Source organism: Amblyomma americanum, chromosome 6 (assembly GCF_052857255.1).
Source record: "Amblyomma americanum isolate KBUSLIRL-KWMA chromosome 6, ASM5285725v1, whole genome shotgun sequence".
Lineage (NCBI taxonomy): Eukaryota > Metazoa > Arthropoda > Arachnida > Ixodida > Ixodidae > Amblyomma > Amblyomma americanum.
Window position 1 is genome coordinate 10,552,400 of NC_135502.1, and position 21,010 is coordinate 10,573,409.

Here is a 21,010-nt window from a genome sequence, read left to right on the forward strand (position 1 = left end):
CAGCGCTATGAGGCGCCTCGCATAGATTGTTGACCCATCTGAAGCCCTTGGTGAGGATGGTGTCGGTTTCGGCTAGCTGGTAATCCATGCGTTGGTGTACCGTACATCAAACACCGCACTTGACGCGCGGTAAATAAACGGGAAAGAACCAGAGTCAGGAAAGTTTGCATGTAACATCGAAATGTTTAAACCGTTGCATAGACTGCAACTAGTTGACTAAAATTTACTCAAAGCAACCAAGGATTTTCTACTCTTGTTTAAATCGTAATGAGTAGCATACCAGCGTCATAATATTCGAAACACTAATGCGTTTCTAGATGTCGTAGCCCAAAAACTTATGGGCGAAATCATATTTTAATGCCAAACCTTCGCAACATTTAATTATGCGAGGAGAGATTTGTATATTCTTAGTTCATTGTGAAAGGTGTATTAAATACAAGTGACCGTCCTTAAGCAGATATTTGAAGTGGAATCACCTTGCCCGCGTTAGGCACCACTAAGTCGCTTTCTCGCGGTTTTTATAATAAATTATCCCTGCTATCGCTATATATTTTGCAGAAGGCGGCAAAGCCCTGTGAGTTTCGAAGACGCAAAGCAAGCGTTTGAAAACTGTGTACGACTTTCTACGGCTTCTGGTTTTGGTGGCAGCAAAGTTCGGCTGTGACCTTTCACGATGCATAATAACTAATTACAACCCGACGCTCGAGGAAAAGCGCTCTAGTCGCTCTAGCTACAGCCGTAACGCTGTTCACGAATCTGTATAAAACGTGGGCTTATGTACACTGGTCCATCGGGTCAATACCAGTAAGGTGTGTCTGCTCGCATACAACGTGAAAGCCAAGTTCCTCTCTGGTAAGACGATTAACGTGAATGCATTGAGCAACATATTAGCTTTTTTTTTAATTTTGGGCTCATTAGGTTCCATTCAGCTGAGTAAGCTGTGCACGAAGTAATAATACACATACAAATTGATAGCGGCGCATCGTGTCGAATGCAGACGTTGTCGCATGGTGCTGCGAAATAATTAAAACTTTTGCTGCTGGAACCTGGACCACACTTAGGGCGCGCAATTACGGCTGGCGAATGGGCTCCCGCGAAGCATAAATGGACCCACGGCACAGAACTGTAAAGAGCCCGCAGAACATTCTACTTCAACATCGCCTCAAGTTTCAGGATGCGGCACAGAAAGCGAAATAGTGGACAGGAGGTTAATGGATGTTAAGGATACTATGCAGAAAGAAGAAAAAAAAATCACAATGTCCACCGTCGAAACGGTGGTGCATGTGATAGCGTGCTGTATATTTCATCCCAATGTATCTCTTCAGACACTATAAGCAGTAATGCATTGTTCCACTACTCCGTACACTTAATTTTACACAATATAACCATACAGATACTATACTATACTATACTATACTATACTATACTATACTATACTATACTATACCTGGCCCGAAAGACGCGGGTTCGATCCCGGCCGCGGCGGTCGAATTTCGATGGAGGCGAAATTCTAGAGGCCCGTGTACTGTGCGATGTCAGTGCACGTTAAAGAACCCCAGGCGGTCGAAATTTCCGGAGCCCTTAACTACGGCGTCCCTCATAGCCTGAGTCTCTTTGGGACGTTAAACCCTCATAAACCATACACCATACTATACTATACTATACTATACTATACTATACTATACTATACTATACTATACTATACACTATACTATACTATACTATACTATACTATACTATACTATACTATACTATACTATACTATACAGTGTGCGCTATACCGGACTGCCAAAAAGCCCACAGTACTACTGGCACTGGTGCTCCTACTTGCATTAGAGAACGCTAACCGCGCTTAGGGACAACAAAGAATCAACGGACACGACCTCGTTGTCTGTGCCCTGCAGTACTCCACCGCACTGAAAAGCCGAACAGAGCAGACGGCACAATGAGGTCGTCCGAAATGGAGCAGAGCGCTCGGACAGTGGCAGCGGGGAGATGGAGACGTCTGAAGTCGCCCGCATCGCGAGAGCGGCACGCCGCAAAAGGCGTCGCGGTGCGCGCTTCTTTGTTCCGTCGCCGCCTCCCCGCAGAAGGAGGCGAACAACGCAGCAAGCGACCGCGCAGCGCAAAGTCATCTAGTATTCTTAATTAAGAAAACCTCGGAACGGCGGCGGCACACGTTTTGTTCCGGACGAGTTACCGGCGCTGATGAGAGGCGCGGACGCAGCACCGACGCCGCCAGCTCCGTAATGGCTGCGCGAATAATTAAATCGTTTCTTGAAAACTCCGCGACTCGTGCCCGCCGAAAAAGGGAACAGCGGGAGGAGAAAACAGAAAAGAAAGGTTCATTATGGAACGGGACAGTTGGACTAAAGTTACGGCGGCATTTGTGCCTCGGCACGACGGACCGAGCGGGGCAAAGAGGAGTGGAACAAAGAAAATGACGACTCAAAAGAAATCAACGTGCCCTGGCGGAATTTTCGAAATACGGCAGCCATCGACGCTGTTTTAATTGGTCCACACTGCAGGCGTAGCGTTTCCACACGATCGCTGCAGAATTTAGTTTCAATAGGTTGTCGCAAGACTGAAGGTATACAGTAGCTTATCGGTAACTTTCTTATCTATATACCTATAACGCGCTATTTTTGTGCGCCTAATGATGTCAATCTGTTTAATTCTCATCACTATTATTTGAACGTAATACCAACGGTCTCACTCCACGCTCAATAAGCGAACTTTTAGCAGAAATCTCGTTTTTTCTCAAGCAATTTAAAATGATGCACTTCTCAACAGACAAAATAAATTTATTCATTTTCGAAAAATCAAATAAACAACAGCTAGACAGTGAAAGTGTACAGCCTTCGGTTTGTCGCCGATATCTCTACGATTATCGCGAAGACAGTGCCGTATCTTTTTCCTTCCCTTTCTTCTGCTAAGCGCTATAAATTATGAATTCAAGTAGCCAGTTGCAACAAGCCCGAATTTCTGCTTACTAACTCACGCATGATTCACCGGATGATGGTTATCAGTGCGCACACTCAATATGCCTGCTGAATGAGGCGAACTCCATGTCCCTTAAGCCGCTTTGCCTAAACCTGGAAGAATAAGCTACACTCTTTAGCAGTTGGTAAGACGTTGATGACAGTGATGAGTTTTAATGGCGCAAGGATGGATTTGGCCAAATAGCGACATGGCAGAACGTGTCTGTCGTCTACACAAGGAGTGGTGATAGACCCACGCATTGCCGAACCATTTCACCCCAGATAAGCCGATCACCACGCCAAGACAAAGCTTGCCCTTTTTGCACCACCGGTCAGTACCGGACGGCACTGAAGATCGAACCCAGCACTTGTCGCGTACGAGGCGGATTCTGAAGTGTGGGCAAGAATTTAGTATCTGTGGCTTCGTGCTAACAGCTTGTAAACACCTTGTTACTGCTTATTTCGCCAATTAGCACTTCAATAACTATGACTGCTCGCTATTAGCTTGTGAGTAACTGTTTGTATCACTCTTAAAAAGCGCTTTGTACAACAGCTTCGAGGCAGAATGTGGTCTTGTTACTAGACCATAAAAAAACAGGTTATGTCTTGGTTTATTGTATTTAGCTAGGAAATGCTAATATCACAGCATTCAGTAACTGCAGACGGTAACAATCTTGTGAATATCGTGACAAACCCTTATTAATGTTTGGTTAGCAAGTACTACAATCTTTTGCTTAAAAGCGTACCATGGGTTCAACGCTTATTTGGTACCCAGTTAGACGCGTTTAGTTCATGAACTCAGAAGCCTCATTCACCTTTAGAAGTAAGTGTCTTCTCCTCTTCTGAGTTTTAAAATAACCTCCATGTTTGCAAGGTAGACTCATAAGTTGAAAGAAAATGTATTTAGCTGGCGCAAGCGCAAATGTTTCGTGAAGGCGAGGTGGTGTAAGACGCTTTGAATCCGCCAAGAAAACTGCCCATGTCGTCCCTAAACGCCCAGCAAAATATCCAAGGTTGAAGTAAAGCGAAGATAGGGCTGAAAAACTACAAATAGCGCTTCTTTAGCTGCCTGGAAGAGAGAAACAGAGGAATCCAACGCCAGAATCGATGTGCACTAATTACAGGCTAATGATTAATTACACGTGGCCGCACTTTATGCCTAATGGTCATTAATAGGCGCGCTGTAGAAGGAAGAAATTCATTAGGCGCCAGCCTGGAATCCTTGCGCGGGGCGTGCTTACCGGGGACGAAAGAATGGGCAGACACGCGACTCACACAGCTCCGGTCAAGACTCTGATTCGGTTGTCCCCATGGGACAACCGAAGGCAGTGCTTCAGTGCAAAGTGAATTTCTTGACTTGTCTACAATGACCAAAACCTTGCGGACATCGTTAACGTGTGCCGAAAAAAGATCTGTTCCTTCAGGTTATTATCCGGGCAGTCTCACTTTCATGCCGAAATATCGCTGAATACAAATTCGGCTACTGTACTATGTTACGTGTACGGCCATTATAAATAATGTTTTGTTTTCGCCAATCAGTTGCCATACCTCCCCTCTCCAGTATACGCGAACACACACACACACACACACACACACACACACACACACACACACACACACACACACACACACACACACACACACACACACACACACACACACACACACACACACACGCACGCACGCACGCACGCACGCACGCACGCACGCACGCACGCACACACGCACGCACACACGCACACACACACACACACACACACACACACACACACACACACACACACACACACACACACACACACACACACACACACACACACACACACACACACACACACACACACACGCGCGCGCGCGCGCGGCGCAAGAAAACCAGCCTCTATAAGCCGTTAACATTCGGTCGTCGGTTTTTCTCAAATAGTAGCAATAAGCTCTGACTCTTCAGGATTAATGCAAAATTCACGTAACAATGGTAACAATTCCAACTAGCTTCAAGGAACTCCGAGGGAGAGCTACGTAGAGTGAAACTATAACAATTATTTTACTAGTCGGAAGCTCTAAGGTCACATCCTGCTCCGCGCGTGCTTACAGAGCCGCGGCAAATCTGAGGGGAGAGAAAAATATGAGAGACCAGGCAGTGTTTTAGAACGGTGTATTGGGTAACGGCTTGTGCTAAAACGCCGGTAGAATGCTGTTCAATTCTTTCGCAATAGCGCGAGTTTTTCCGCTCGGCATAGGAGACGGGTCGACAGCGGTCGATGGAGCTATCACTTGGGCCATTTGAAAACGGCGGCGACCGCCTCGTTTTATCTCTTCGCTGGAGCAAACTGGAGCAGTCCAGAGACACCGCAGAGTTTCGAAACCTGTCGAGAACGCGGCAGGCTGCCTCTGACGACTCGGCATCCGCTGATCTGCGCTCCGAACTTACGACACCACCGACGTATATATACCTTCGCGGGACGCCTTCTCCCCCTGCGCGATGCCTTCACCTGCGTGTGGGAAAGGTGGGGAGGGACGCCCACCGGCGCACACGACAGGGGAGGACGCAGTCAGAGCGCCGGCGAGCAGTACAAGCCCGCTGCGGCCGCTCCCCCGCTAGCTGTAACAGAAAATCGATGGCGGCTGATCGTAACAGCGGGATCGTAACAGTGTCCCCGCGGCGCTAGGATTCGCCGCCCTGTCCAGGACTGGCGAAGGAAAAGCCATTATGGGTCCACGCTTTGAACAGGCCGGCCGAATGAAAACACGAAACTGCGGAGGGAGAGAGAGAGAGAGTTAAAAACAGCGTACAATGGAAAAGCGGCAGCCGAGGCACGGTGGTGTTTCTGGCCAGCGCCACTCTTCGCTACCGCTCCCAGCTGTGTTGGTCGGGGGCTCTGCACTTCGACAAGGCGGCGTCCTCCTCCTACGCGCACAGGCACAAAAGAATGCGCGATTGTGTGTTTGTGCGTCCTGTGCATTCTCTTTTTGTTTCGGTGTGTTTCCTTCATTTTCTTCTCCTCGACCTGCTGTCTTAGCGTCGAGACATCCTTCGCAGGAGCGAGCTCTTGCGTATCCTCTGCAGCGCGTACTTTGTGTCGCCGTCTTATTTTTATGTGCGCGTCTGTGCGGCGTTTCGCTCCCGGAACACAAGCTCTGAAAGCATGAAGGAAAAAAGGGTAGAGAGGAAAATGTCCGGAGGATAAAAAAAGGCGACCAATTCAAGGCAACCAGTCAAGTATTAGGCATAAAAAGCAAGGTCGGCTGCTCAACACGCGAGGTCTTTACCGCAGGGGCACTGCAAGTTTAAAATGAAAATGAAAAACTAGCAGCAAAGGCGGAGCAACAAGAGGGGAACAAGCAAAAACAGCCACGGTTCTGGCGATGGAGGGACACGCAGGCAAAGCAGCGGGGCCAAATAATAAAACGCGGTTCGAGGAAGGCGGTGGCCGGAGGAGGAGTAATAACAGCGGAAATAAACAAGCACATCGAGGCCGCAGCGCAGCCAGGCGCGGCGGGCATCCCTTTCATGACGCTATCTATTGCGGCACTTGCTGCGCTACTAATGCTCGGCAGCGGCGCGCTCTGACGCGAAACCGTCAAAGTATATCCATCTGTTTACGCGCCCCGAGAAACTGATAAGAAGCGGAAAAAAAAACGAAAGTGGAGAGAAAGAAAGGAGGGAACTTTGGGAAGAACCGTGCCGTCGGGACAGGAACGGGAAGGAGCGCGCGGAAAGGATGCCTCTTACTTGTTGCAGCGAAAAGGACTGAAAGAAGAAAAAATAATAACGAGGAACTGAGGGGGGGGGGGGGAAGCAACGGCGTCTGAGGCGGGAAATTGAAACGAAGGGCGCCCCCCCTCGAATCCCATTTTTGTAGAGCTTGTGTGTTTGCGTGGGAAACGAAGAAACGAAGGAGTTGAACTTTTCGCGGTTTGAAATAGAAGAAAGAGGAAAGAATTCCGCGCCGAGTGCGTTTTCGGCAGGCAGAAAATCAAAATAAGGGCACTGCAATTTTCGAACAAGAGTTTAGACACAAGCTCAGTCATGTGCAGTGACACGAACGAAATAGAACATGGGCTAAATGCCAGTCCGAAAAGAAACAACTTTGCTGACCTTCGCAAAAGAGAAAGATATGCAGAGGACTGGAGGAAGCCTGGTCCGAACAAATCAGTTTCCAGTTTAGAGCAGAACCGGTTAGGAGCACCCGAAGTGATATCTTCCCCGCTCTTACTTTCTTATTAATGTTTGTTTCGTTTGCCTCTCACTGCCGAAAACGGCAATCGGCCAGATTCCGCAGGGAGTTCTCAGAACGTAGGAACCGAGAAAACTGGACGGGCCAAGAAGAGAGAGGAAGACTGGGCATTTATCACCGACATGTCCGCGATAATCGCGTCACGATTGACAGCTGTTTGCGACTGGCGAGATTAAGATGGATGAGCAAGGCAACAAATGAAACTGAGTTCCGAGTATGACGCAGATGTGTTTTCATCGTGGAGGTTTTCGAAAACTTTTAGTCTTGCTGCTTGCAAGCCCCCTCTGGGTGTGCAGCAGTGCCGCACTCGCGCGAAGGAAACGTTGGCAGGTGGCTGCTGTCCGCCTGCGTCGGTTTGTGCGCGTGAAACGCATACTATCAAGTACGTCCGTCAAGCAAGCGAACTGTCCAGCGCAACCTGCCGCCTTGTCATCCGCTTAAAACGCTGGATTCATTTCACAGTTTCAAAAAGGTGATGCACTTGTGTTTTAACCCTTCAATGTTCAGAGTTGCTCAGGAGCAAGAGATGGAACACTTTTTTCCTCTCATACTACGTCAGGTTTGATCTTTCTGTTGTTATAGGTTGTAAGTCAAGACTATTTGAGCTTCACGATATTGAAAATCAGACAGCTGCTCTCACTGCCTTTGGATAAAGAGAAGCACCGAATGAGGCCGGTTGACCAAACGCCGCACATTGACTAAAGAGGTTAGGGACGAGTAATTGCCAGCATGACAGCAGTAGATTTCCACTTCAGAAGATAACAAATCAGCTGAGTATTGCCCCTAGATAGCCTTGCAGTTGCTTCTGAAGATGAGATTAAGGAAACCAAAGAGGCCCTCCCCAGGGTAGATTCCTCACCGTGCAGTTGCAAACAGCCCATCTTCTTTATTCTGCCATCATGTTATGGTTCTTTATGAGGTGCAAGTTATTGCCCGGATTTTGAACAACAAGAAATGCTAACGCAAGAAATAAAAGAAACCGTCGATGTAATCAATCAGACGATCTGTGTCTTAGTGTGCTGTCGATGCCTCCGATTGGAAAACAAATCAGGTTATTGATAAACGGAATGTAGCGTGTACGTACGTGGCGCATAATGAGAAGGAGCCCTCAAAGTGCACCTTATTTATTTCGTAGTTGATTTGACGTCCACTCTTTCATTACTCGTTTAACATTCAGTTGTCAGTCGGTCAAGTGGCGATGCGTATTCCTTCTTATGTTTCATGCACTGCTTACTCCCGAATATGGAGCTTCACCTCGCCGCCCACTAGTCCACTATTCTTCACGTAGGCACGCCGTGTGCAACTACGCTAACTTGGGCACACGTTCCACTTCTTCCGGTACAATCACGGACGCTTCACTCTGAACCATTATAGATCAAAAAACAAATCTAGTATCGTTACTCGTTCTCGTGTTTTACGAGGAATTAAGGAACACACTGTTCTGAAATCGAGAACACCTGACATTTTAATATAGGTAATGCTGAGAGGCGCTCTCAGAAACGAATGCCTATAGTCGCGCACAGCACGCTTCTAGAGAGGTGCAGAAATTGTTAGAAGTCACGGTTTACAGGACACCATGAAGCTGCTCAATGCGACACCTGTTCGCTGAGTGCATACGCAATCACAGAGCCTTACTGCAGTTTTACAAATGTCTGCAAAGTTTTAAGCTAGCAGGTACAATCCGGAGGGCGTAATAAATGTTCCAATGTATCAAGAAAGTGGTAGGTTGCTCATAACCGTTCGACGGTGCTCCATAAGCAAGAAAACCTATATGGCTCATCACAGTTTTTCATTACCCGACAGTGTCTCGAATAATGCAGTAGCTGGAATCTTTCCACCCGACAATACCTGGATATCATTGCAATTGAGTCAAACGATCACCATATGCGACAACTACTGCAGTAAGAGCTTCGCTCTCAGTTCGATTTCAAGGAGACCTGAAGGTTCACAAAAAGAACCAGCTTTCATTCCGTCCGACTGACCTCGACAAGGCACTGCACGTACATGATGTGAAACAAGACCGGGAGGTTTATTAAGAGAAAAGCATAAAGCTCCGCCTAAAGGATCGTTACCTGGTTCTCCACTCTACACTGGGGAAGAGGAAGAGGAGAAGAATGAGGGTTGTGAAGCGTGACGATGTGGAATCAGACAACCACACATCCTAAGGAGGCCTGGACCATGCGAGCGTTGTAACATCTCAGCATATGTAACAGCATATGCCCTCCCACCTAAATAGGCGATGTCCAATCAACACACTGGATACAGCCGCTGAAAGAGCGAAGACAGGAAAATTGAAGGCGAACACTTAAGCTCTGCTTTAAGTTAAACATTCATAGATCCTTGGAAGCCCTCATGCAGCTCCTGGCGGAGTGGTGTAGGGATCATGCGATGCCCCACTGTCTTACGATGACCGGTGCTGCCATTGGTGCAGCTTGGTGCAGGGTTGCTCTTTCCAAGCAACCTCTCGCAATCAATCATTAATTGAACTGCCACCTGCCACGGTGCGCACTTTGATCACAATCCGGTGGGCAGGTTTTTATAACGCCACAAGGTGACGTGACCTAGGTGGCCCACCTGTCACCTAGGCTGCTTTTCTGGGGATTTTTCCTGGATTTCTCGCTCGCGGTCAACGACGATGACGACGCCGCATTTTCTGCGACGCGAGATCTTTAACGCTATCAAGTTAAAACGCTATGCTAGCTTAAGGCAAAAGAAACCTGTCTTTGCCCGTTCTCTTGTTATAAAAAATAACGTTGAAAGAAAAAAAAGGAAGGAAAGCAAGCCCTGCGGCGTGACCAGCGCCAAAGTTCAGCTTCGGACAGCGGCCGTGTTCCTGTTGCATTCTTGGGGAGCTGTTTGTTATCACGGAGTTACTAGGCGCGCATTTTTGGGCAGCGCGAGCACGGCTGCGGACGGAGTCATCATCGTGGGCTGCTCCCGCGTCTGGGGCCCCGGCGTGTTTACGACGGGGGCGAGTGCCCCTCCGGGAGCCAAGCCTGCTCCTCGTCGTCGCCAGCGGCGGCCCGTTTAAAATAAGTCCCGCCACAGGACATGTGGTCAGGAGCGGCCCTGTACGGGGCGCCGGGAACGAAGCCAAGAGAAACTGAACGTTGCGCGCGGGATACACACGGAGTCCGATGTACAAGCGCGGTTGCCGGCTGGGAACCAGAACGGGACCTGGTGGTAGGATCGGATGCTGTCGGCTACAAGGCTCCGTGGTTGCAAATATGCCAGCATCCACACCGCGTGGGCGAGTCGATCTCTCGCGACACGCATCTCATATCCGCAGTGGCGCTCAGAGCCTCACCGTAAAAGACGCAAACAGAGCGAACCGCCGTGCGGCGTAGCCAGCTTCAAGGCTGTTGCGACAGAAGGGTTGCTCGATACAATGCCAGCAGTTCGCACTTCGATGGAGTCTAAATTCGAGAACGCCTGTGTGCAGTACTCTGTCATTGTACTCTTAAGAGCACCCCGTAGTCAAAATTATTTCACAGCCCTCCGCCACGAACACTCTTCCTCCTTCCTTTCGCTATTTCCTTAATGCCTTCCCTCACGTCGACGGTCAAGTGGTCAACTTGAGCAACATAATTAATTTACGTTTACCTTCCTCATATATCCCCCATCCCCTCTGCCCTCTGCACGGCGCTGGTGGTTTCTCTGTGAGATGTGGGTGCACTTTGAAGAATCCCAGGTGGTCTGAATGTATTCGAAGCCCTTAACTACAGAACCTCCTCCTCTCCTCCTCTCTTTTCCTTCTTTGCCCTCCACTACGGCAGCTATTCTTCCTTTCTTCTTTCACTCCCTCCTTTATCCCTTCCCTTACGGCGCGGTTCAGGTGTCCAAAGATATATGAGACAGATACTGCGCCATTTCCTTTCCCCCCAAAAAAACCAATTATTTCCTTCTTTCATTCCCTCCTTCATCTCTTCTCTCTAGACGCGGCGGTGGCTCAGTGGTTACGGTGCTCGGCTGCCGACCCGAAAGACGTGGGTTCGATGCCGGTCGCGGCGGTCGCATTTCGATGGAGGCGAAATGTTAGAGGCCAGTGTACTATGCGATGTCAGTGCACGTTAAAGAGCCCCTGATGGTTTACATTTCCGGAGCCCTTCACTACGGCGTCCCTCATAGCCTGTGTCGCTTCGGGACGTTAAACCCCATAAGCCATCTCTTCTCCCGCAGCGCTGCTGAGGTGTGCGCCAAGAAATGAGACAGTTACTTCGTCTTTCCTTCCCTCGCAAATAATTTTTATTTTCAGGTGCTGGAGACCGCCTCCCTCGCTAGATGTCCATGCCCCGCTGATTGGTCGCAAGCAGTGTAATTGTCCTTCCAAGAGTGGATGAAAACTGGCTTGACACATGCTGGCATAGAGCAGCACTCAGTGTGGATCACTATCGTCTCAATGGCAAGATGCGTGTCAACACAACGCCAAGGAAAACAAGAAGCGTGAAGATCGCCGACCAGCAGGCAGGCTCGCGTTGCAAGTGGACCACATAAGCAGTCGACGGAAGCGTTTGTCACGCAAAAGTAGTCAGTGGCAGAGTTCTGTGTCGCTCTCAAACGAAGCTGTCGGCACATTTTAGTACTCAGTGTTTCCCGAAGACCGCGGGTTCGATCAGCGCTGCTTGCTGGTTCAACCCCTCCTTCACCGGGCGGCGTAGAGAAGGTCACGTGGCACGAGCGCCATGCAGTGACGCGTACTGGTAGATGCCACTGTGTGCGCATCACAGCTGAGCGGTTTCCGAATGGCAGACGAGATGACAAAATTTCTGGAGACACGGCACCGACGGTAATCACCTTTTCGAAATTGTAAAAATGGCGTGCTTACTACTAGCGGCCAGCCGCAAATATTTAGCAACAACGAGGCGTTAAGCATTAAAACTCAGTTAACAACTCTACTAGATATCTTCATTCAACTATTTTCTGACGTCCGCCATCCCTGGTATCATCATGCCGCAAAAGCCACCTTTCTCCTCGGAAAGCCTATTTTCACAAATTGGTGGCCGGCGTTCATGCAACACTCGATGAAATTTATGCGGTGTCAAGCACCACAAACAAAAAAAAAGACGCCGCCACAGTCTGGAAGACGTCGAAGTAACGAGCGTTAGCTCTTTGGTTTAATAGAATTGATATGAATGAGAGTAAAGTGAGATACACCAATGGAAATAGGAATTTGACATCTTGGATTTATAAGTGACGTCACCAATCAATCACCAATTAGATATATCAATGACGCCATCAATCAATCAATTCGATATACTAATGACGCCACCAATCAATCATCAATCGGGTTGCTATATCGATTTACTATGGCGGCCGCCATTTTTAATTTCTCGGACTTTAGGATATTTCGCGCCGAAGGGAGGTGGTAGCAGACCCCAAGAAATCGAGAAACGCGATGAGTAAGAAATAACGCTCTCAAAAAAAAAAAAAATGTCCTGGACAGTCCGTCAAGCTTAAACAACAATCAGATAACTGAAAAAAAAATGACTCCAGCAGCACGTGAGGCATCAAATGAAGTGCTTGAGAGAGCCAACCACTGATTGCAAGCATAAAACATGACAGCCTTCGCCCACCCGTGAATCTTTCCCGTAAATCTGCTTTTGTGCCCCCCCCCCCCCCCCAGCTGTGCATTCATTTTCTTTCCCTAATTGAATATTCTTCGAGCTCTCACCAGCGCACAAACGCAAGGACGTTGAGACAAACGAACTATTCATACACGCGCCTGATGCCTCCACCATTACCTTTTTTGTTTCTCTTCGAAAGCAGTTTCAAATAGTCAGGACGAGTAACACACGGCCTGCCTAGGACCTGAAAATCCAGCCTCGACACCTGGCCGCCTATCCCCACGTAGGCGTCGAGTCCCTGTCTCACCTCAGCGGCAGAGCTCGATGGAGCACCTCTCGCCGGATTCACTGACAGACTGCGGGCGACGGCTCTGGCGTTGGTACGTCTCTCGAATTCCTGCCCGAAAGCTGATTGCTCGACGCTGCAGCCATCGAACACGTTGGCGAGTAGTGAATCCCAAAGCGCCTCCATTCGGCGACCGCTCACGAGGGCTAAAAAAAGCAAAAGACGAGCAGCCGTGGGGAGAGGGGATCGAGGCGGCGGTGGAGGGGCCGAAAAGGTTTCGCGAGCAAACAAACCGGCACCGCGCGCGCTACGGGGCGCGCAGGTTTCGGAGAAACACACGTCGGGGGATTGCAACTCGTTCGGGTTACGAGTCGCTCGCACGGCGGCGGCGGAGCGCGCGCCGATGGCCCCCGCAGCCCAAATCCCGAAGAAATTGCTTTCGTTCAAGAAGCCACGCAGCCAGCGGCGAGGGCGTTCTTCGGGCTGGCGTTTCAATATTGAAGAGCACCGGGAAGGCGCCCAGACGGAAAGCGCGCCGGAGGAGAGGGCGAGCGGGGAAGAAGAAGGATGGTGATAAACGGGAACAGCCCGAAACTGGCGCGCAAACTACGCCGTTCGATTGGACGGCGCAAAAAGGTGAGGCCATAAAATAATCAGGACTCGTAGAGGAAAAAATCACACAGGAATGCATTTCTGATTTTTCCTACCGGTGATCGGAGGGATCAGGATAAGTTGATTGTACTGGCGGAGAATATCTGGCTCCAGAAAAAAAAAAAATATTCACTTACTTCCCCTATCAACCCATCGTTCTTTCCGTGAAGACATCACGGAGTCAATGCGCTACCAGAAACTATGAACAATCAAGACTATGTGCTCTCGCTGTATAATTGGTTTTAGAGATGCGAGTGCGTGATGGCGATACTTTTGGCAAGGTCAGATAACATCGCGGACTTTAACCGAGAAGTGTTTCGAAAACACGTAGCTTCGCGGAGCGGCTGACTGTACCGGTCTTACCAGTCACCTCTGTGTGTACCCGAAGGCCGACCAAAGTGCAAGCGACTCCAGGCACAGCCTCTGTGCGCCGGTGAGCACCTACACCGAACATAAATAGCCCCGAAAGTAGACCTGAAATTTGGAGGCCGCGCGTTCGAATCCTGCCGGCGGGATGTCGATGTTTTTTATACTTAGTGATCAGTTACCTTTCAGCGATAAAATAACTTTGCTATCAATTTCCCATTTATCAGCGCCATAATAAAAAACGAAACATTCCGCTATGTTCCTTAGTTTCGTTGACTGTTGGCTTTCATTATGAGCGTCATAACGATCCTCTCATTTCCCTTTGCTTTTCTGCTCACACACGCCAAGAGACAAAGCTTTCCGCATACTGCAAACCTCGAGTTGAGCGCGCACAACACAAGCGCGCTCTCCCGCGAATGTTTTGCACGCAACACTGATCAGCGGGTAAAAAAAAAAGTCGTACGGCACGCACTTTTCTTCAGACGGCACAAAAATGCGGAAAGCTTCATGTTTATATTCGTACTCGTTTTCGAGTTGATGGCAAGCCGCATGAGGCTCGAGTCAGATTTACAATGAGAGAATTATTCATACGAAAACAAACACCCAGCACAACATTCGAGCACTGCGTGGCCGAAGTAAATTTCGCCTCAGCTGCGTTCCGCCGAATTTAGTCTTCCTCAGGCACGTCTCAGATATCTCGCTCTGGGTACGGGCATCTCGAATGAAGCCATCTTCGGCAAAGTAACAGTCGATGCCAAGAGACACCAGCGAAGGAGTATGGAGCCATTATTCAATCCAAATCATACGGCATTTGGGAAATGCGCATCGGAGGAGACCGGGTCTCGGTCTGTGCTCGGCTTTCAAGCGACTCGCTGCTCCGATTGATCACCCCCAGAGTGGGAAGGGCGAAGAGAACCCGAAGCGCGCTGATGCGCCGCACTTTGCGCTTGGAAACAGAAGACTGTAGCGGCCCGAGCCAAGAAAGGGGAAACGAGCGTAATAGGGCAACGGCTGCTTTCAAAACGAAGCTCCATCATGGAATCAGGTTGCAGTCTCCAGACGCGCGCCACCGCTTCCAAAGTCACATGGCGGCCTCGAAGAGCGATCACTTTTGGAAGTAAATACGGGTTGATGCTTCGCAGGCCGCTGCCAGAAAAGAAATCGACGACGTGGAATGGAGCCGTTCGATGCCCCGCCTCCCTCCGCCGCGCCCTTCTCAACAGAGTTCGGAAGCCGAGATGGCAGGCGCCGCGCCAGTGGACGCTTCATCGCCCCCTCACTGGGCCAGGGGGAAACAATAAGACAAAAGAAAAATGAAAAAGACGGACTTGACACCCGCGGCTTCCCCTGGAAACTCGAGAAGTCTACTTAAGGAAACAGCGCCTAACCGCTTTGCCTTAGAGGACAGCCGGGTGCAAAGTCTGTGGCCGACAGAGCGAGGCTCTGCGAGAGCGGTGGATGTCCCGCCAGCAGGCCGTCAAAAAAAGCCTCCATGGGCGTCTCACTGGATAGTCAACTCAGACTCTGAGAACGCCAACATATACTCCTATGCGGTTTTAAGGCGCATAGGAGTATATGTACTTGCTCCATTGAGCGAAAACCAGCCTCTCTCTCTCTCTCTGCGTGCGCGCGTGCACGTTGAAACCCGATGGTAGCCATAAAAGAATGCGTCCTCATGCAACTTGGCAGGTGGCGGTTAAATTAATAATTGCTCGGGAAGAGCACCAGTGGCAGCCCCTACCATCCCAGGGCACTGGCGCACCGCTTAACCGCTGCACCACTGCGCCAGGAGTGGTACGAGGACTAACAGGGAGCTATAAACGCTGAGTAGAAAGAGACCAATTTTGCACATGTGGGCATTAACCCATTAGATATCGCGTCAAACCCTAAACGCGGAGCGCGGGTCGCGGTGCGGCGGCGACTGCCTTCACGAAGTTAGCACGCAGACCAGAAGGGGTGCGGCGGCGCCGCAGCAGCGGCTAGGTAGAGCTTCTTTCTTTCAATTCATAACTTCGCAATAAAACAGCCAGTGAGGTGCTAAATCTGATGGATCATTCTACGATTTAGGTGTACTGTACGGTTCTTCACAATGAGCAGTACACTTGTGCTCAGTGAATGGTAACTTTGTTCAAACTTCACGACTCTAGAGCCGCTGCGGTGGCTGAGTGGTTACGGCGCTCGGCTGCTGGCCCGAAAGACGCGGGCTCGATACCGGCCGCGGCGGTCGAATTTCGATGGAGGCGAAATTCTAGAGGCCCGTGTACTGTGCGATGTCAGTGCACGTTAAAGAACCTCAGGTGGTCGAAATTTCCGGAGCCCTTCACTACGGCGTCCCTCATAGCCTGAGTCGCTTTGGGACGTTAAATCCCTATAAACCAAACCAAACCAATCACGACTCTAGTCGGAACACGAGTTCTAGCTTCGAAAAATGAGAAAAGATGAACGCCATAAAGCAACCTGTGAAGTTTATTGCGAGCAGATGTAATAAAACGATACCTGCTACGGAAGATTCAGAACCATTCAACCATTAATCGTTGAACAAGTGTCAGTTCTGGATGTTGGATAATTATGTTCCTGCAGACATAGAAACAGAGTAAAAAAAAAGAGGAAATGATTACCAAGAGATTAACAGGGCTGAATACCACGAGACAGCGAAAGTGGTGGGGCGCGAGTCCGCCAGTTGCATCTTGACCTCCGAGCTGCTTCGTGATACTTTGCTGGTGACACTTGTAAGCAAATCTGGACTTCTGGATTCTGTGTCAACGTTGCCCTAATGATTTTCCGGTTGTTCTTGGCGATCTCGCTAATACCGGGATATCGGTAGACGCGAATATATGTATAGAGAAATTCTGAGGATAATGTAGGGACACCACGGTGGTGCGCACTCGTAGACAAAAATAAAAAAAGGTCAAACAGACACCACAGCCGGAGAAGAAGAGAAGGAGAACGTCGCGACTCGAATCAAACGGCGAAGGCAGCATGAAGGCAAGAGTAGCGGAAACAACGACCTCAAGAGTACAGCGCGAACACGAAGAGGATGGCCGCGGCAAACATGTAAAGGCAGAGCGGAAAACCCGGCAGCAGGGCCCGTAGACACGTAACCTCTTTTACGTTATGACGCTGCTGGATTGGCCGAAGCGCGACCACCGGTGATTCGTGATAGCGACAGTCCAGTCGCAATCGCCAACAATAAAGGCCCCAACCTGCGACGAGGCACGCTACCCCGAACGAATGAAGTCTTCTGGACCTTACTAAAAAAGAAAGGGCGCAATCGTGCAGCAGAGAAAAGACGCGGCGAGATTCGCCTTCCCCTGACACCCCCGCCGCCCATGCGTCGTCGTCGCTGACAGGCGGCCGAAGGAAGCATCGCGTGTCGCTGCCGAACCCGAGAGCGGCCAAGAGGGAGCGCTCGCAGGTGTACGCATATGGGCGGCGGGGCCCTTCCTTGATGGATCGCGGGAGAGGCATCTCGAAGACGCATCCCGGGACTCCCGCTTTCCCACCCCTTTTTACCTAGCGGCGCTTTTCTTTCCCTTTTCAGCGCTCCGACGGGTGGCGCCCGGCATCGCACGCAACAAGGCGGGCTGCTGCCTCCTCTGAGCCGCCGCCGATGCTTGCACCTTGCCTTTGATCGATAGGCGAGGAGTCGCGGACGCAGGTTTTCGCTTTCGCTCGCGCGCGCATGCAATCCAAGGACAGGCGGAGTGGAGCGCTGACCCCCGCAGCTAGGTTCTCGTTTGTTTGTTTGCAATCGCTGTTTGCTCGGCATTGATACTATCGAGTGTGTACACAAGAGCGAAGTGAACGATGAACGCAGGCGAAGCGGGCCGACCATCGGGCAGGTTGGAGTGTCCTCATGCTCCAAGCGAAAGGTGACACAAAAAGATGCCGAAGCGAGCTCTCCCGCACAAACTTGCAAGACAAAAAAATAAATACAATTTAGATGCTCTGAATGCGAAATCGCTGTTATTTATGTTCTTATTATTTATTTTTATTTATTTTAATATTTCTCTTTAACGACGTACTTCAAAGCGTACTTCAAAGCCGTAAAACGACTAGAAAACAAATCTCTGCAGCCTCGCGGTGCGCGTCGTCTCTTGTCCGTACTTCGCGCTGTTTGAAGAGTACTTCGTGGTGACCGCCACCAACTCGCGCGCCTCATACACCGCCCACAAGCATGGCATATGCTCTCAGCGAACTGTGTCCGAGAGCGAACAAGAATTACAAATGGCCGCATCAAGAAACTATTGAGAGCCCATCGAATCCCGTCATATACGCCACTGCAACGGTAATCTGTTGAGCCACCTCGGCCACTTTAGGCAACGCGGCCACCATTACAAGGAAGGACGGCGGTCCTCAACCAGAAAGCGGACATGCTGTATCCTCTTTCGTTCTATTTTTCACTTCTCTTTCGGAATGCTTCCACTGGATTTTACTTTCCAGAAGGGACCCAGATTTGAGCCTTACGAAAGTGGAGCCACCGGGGGCTTTCAGTGCCGTATCGACGTTTTTTAAGGGCTTCGGACGTGTGCCGGGGAATAAGTGCCATTTCACGGCCGTGCTGCCCGACCCGCAGCTGTCTGCCTCTTTCGCAGCAGCCGTGAAGGGGAGTAAGTAAGGGAGAACGGGGAGACCAATGGCAGCGCATCAAGCTAGCCAGCGAGATACAGCGCCCCAGCACAACCAGCCACAGCAATCTTCGACATCAGCTCGCTACTGCCTCCTGGTGCGTCTGAGCGGAGGACCCGGCAAGACTGGATGTAATCCTGCTTTGGACAATTCATCAGAAGGAAACACATGCAGATGTATAGCACGCCAAGATGGGCATATTGTATGCTTAATTCTTGTTTAACATCGGCAAGAGAAAGAGCGTGCAACAGTAGTCCGTCATTTCTATTGTCCGTTGCGTGCACTGTTGCTCTACTGTCCGGGATTTAAGAAAATCTAAAAAAGCGCAGTGTGTTGCGATGACTCCAGTTGATTTAGTACAGCGCACGAAAGTCATTGACTACCTCGCCTTGGCGAAGCGCAGCAGTGCATGGCCTTTGGTTTTTAGTTCACGGCTCTAACGTTATGATAAGCTTGTCTAACTAAGACTGCTAGGGAACACAACTACCGTCAGCCAGAATACGTAATGGCGGAAGGTAAACCTTTCGATTTTATGTGGCAAGCGTTAGGAAGAATGTTGAACTTTTTTTTTAACTGCTTCACTCATACCGCCCGAAGGGTATTGTACAAAAGAGTAAGTTCGTTCGCGCTGCCACTACAGTTTTCTGATGAAATTCGTGAACACGCAAGTTGCGCAGTTGGCGGCTGCGCTTTCTAATTGTGCGAGACGTCGTCCTGCGCACAGAAAGCGTATATAAGGAAAGTGGCGCCCGGTAACGACCGCGAATCGAGCCGCAAGCTGGGCCTCTAATTGCCAGCGTCGCACACCACGAGCCGCTCGGCTGCCGACTGGAAGCCGCGGAGCACCTTGATTGTCGGGCCCTGTTAGCGGCGCGACGGACGTTCGTTTCATTGCCCGGAGACGCGAAAGCAAAAGCGGGGCGCGTTTTCTTCTCTGTCTCCCTCCAGTGTGCTCGGAAGAAACGAGCGTTCGATGGCGCTGCTTCTGGCCGATCGCTAACGACTTATCAGATTTGCATACTAAACTGGGCTGCCCCGCGGAGGCACCTAATTGAAATTCGCAACGCAAGTTGGCTGCTCCCCCACAGAAATAGCAGCTAAACACGCTCGGGAGCGCACAAGGGCGGTCGCCGGAGTGATCCATCTCCGCGTAGCTTTGGTTGCTTCAGAGCGCCAAGAAGGTGGGCTCCGTCGCAGTGCCGTAAACCTGGCAACATGAGCAAACTTTGAACGAAGGAGGGATAAAAAAATCCTAGAAGAAAAAAAAGTATGCTTGGTCAAAACTGGCCACTTTCCTCTTCATTTATTCTCAAATCTGCGGTTATCGCGCATAATTACCGTTTGTTTTACGGTGAAAGTAACGGTTGCCCGAGCAACACAGCAAAGGGCTTATAGTGAGGCAGCGATTGGGACATGTTCCGACAAAAGTATGTGCTCACGAGAAAAAACGAATTGTGACTTTGAGTGCCAACCAAATGCGCCCATACACAGTGCTCCCACATGTACATGCGCCCCCCAAGGTGCTTCTCGGATAAAAGCGGGTTTTCACGGTAGGCGCGTCGCAGCGCGCTTCACGACGCCACGTTCATAGGTACTGCGTACACAGCGTCAGTTGAAGCTAGGTATTGCCACGCAACAGCAACGTGTGCCGTTCGGCAACCCCTTTCGCCCGGTTAAAGCTCGACCAGCTGTTATGCATTTTCCGCTTTGGAGTGTGTCCAGTAAATTGTCGCCATTATTGAACCCACACACGAAATCATTTCTTGCCTTTAAAGACACACTGAGGACAACTCCAACCGATTTTTTTTGTTTTTGGTAAAAATTGACCTTATGGCTCTTTCGGGCTACCTAGCGTTTAGGGTCCGTGCGAAATGAACACTGTCTTGTCTACAACACAGTTAATGTGCAAAAATACCCGATGGTGGCGACACCTCTATTTTTATTTTCAACCTTTTCAAGCTAGCAAACGTTTCGTTTTCAGAGAAAGTAGCCTCACTTACATTAGAACGTGGCAATACATCGCCGAAGTCCAACCTCACTTCAGCCTCCGCGGTGGCTCAAGTGGTTGTGGTGCGCGGCTGCTGACAATGAAAGGCACGGATTCGATACTGACCGCGGCGGTAGCATTTCGATGGTGGCGCAATTCCAGAGGCCCGTGTACTGTGCGATTTGAGTGCAAGTTAAAGAACCGCAGGTGGTCGAAGTTGTCCGGAGCCCTCCACCACGGCGTCCCTCATAGAATGAGCTACTTTGGGCCATTAAATACCCGTATACCAAGCCATTACCAATACCAAATTC

General features: G+C 49.9%; 1 protein-coding gene across 15 annotated transcripts in view; it reads right to left on the bottom strand.

The window, feature by feature from the left end:
* Positions 1-21,010, bottom strand: part of LOC144136295 (CUGBP Elav-like family member 4) — a 522,488-nt gene that overhangs the window by 206,172 nt on the left and 295,306 nt on the right. Inside the window, exon 1 of one of the 15 annotated variants that reach the window (XM_077668530.1) lies at positions 13,088-13,251. The exons of the other annotated variants lie outside the window; for them this stretch is intronic. The gene's annotated coding sequence lies outside the window, so the exon portion shown is untranslated. Of the gene's footprint in view, positions 1-13,087; positions 13,252-21,010 lie in introns of those variants that run through there. 15 annotated transcript variants of the gene reach the window in all.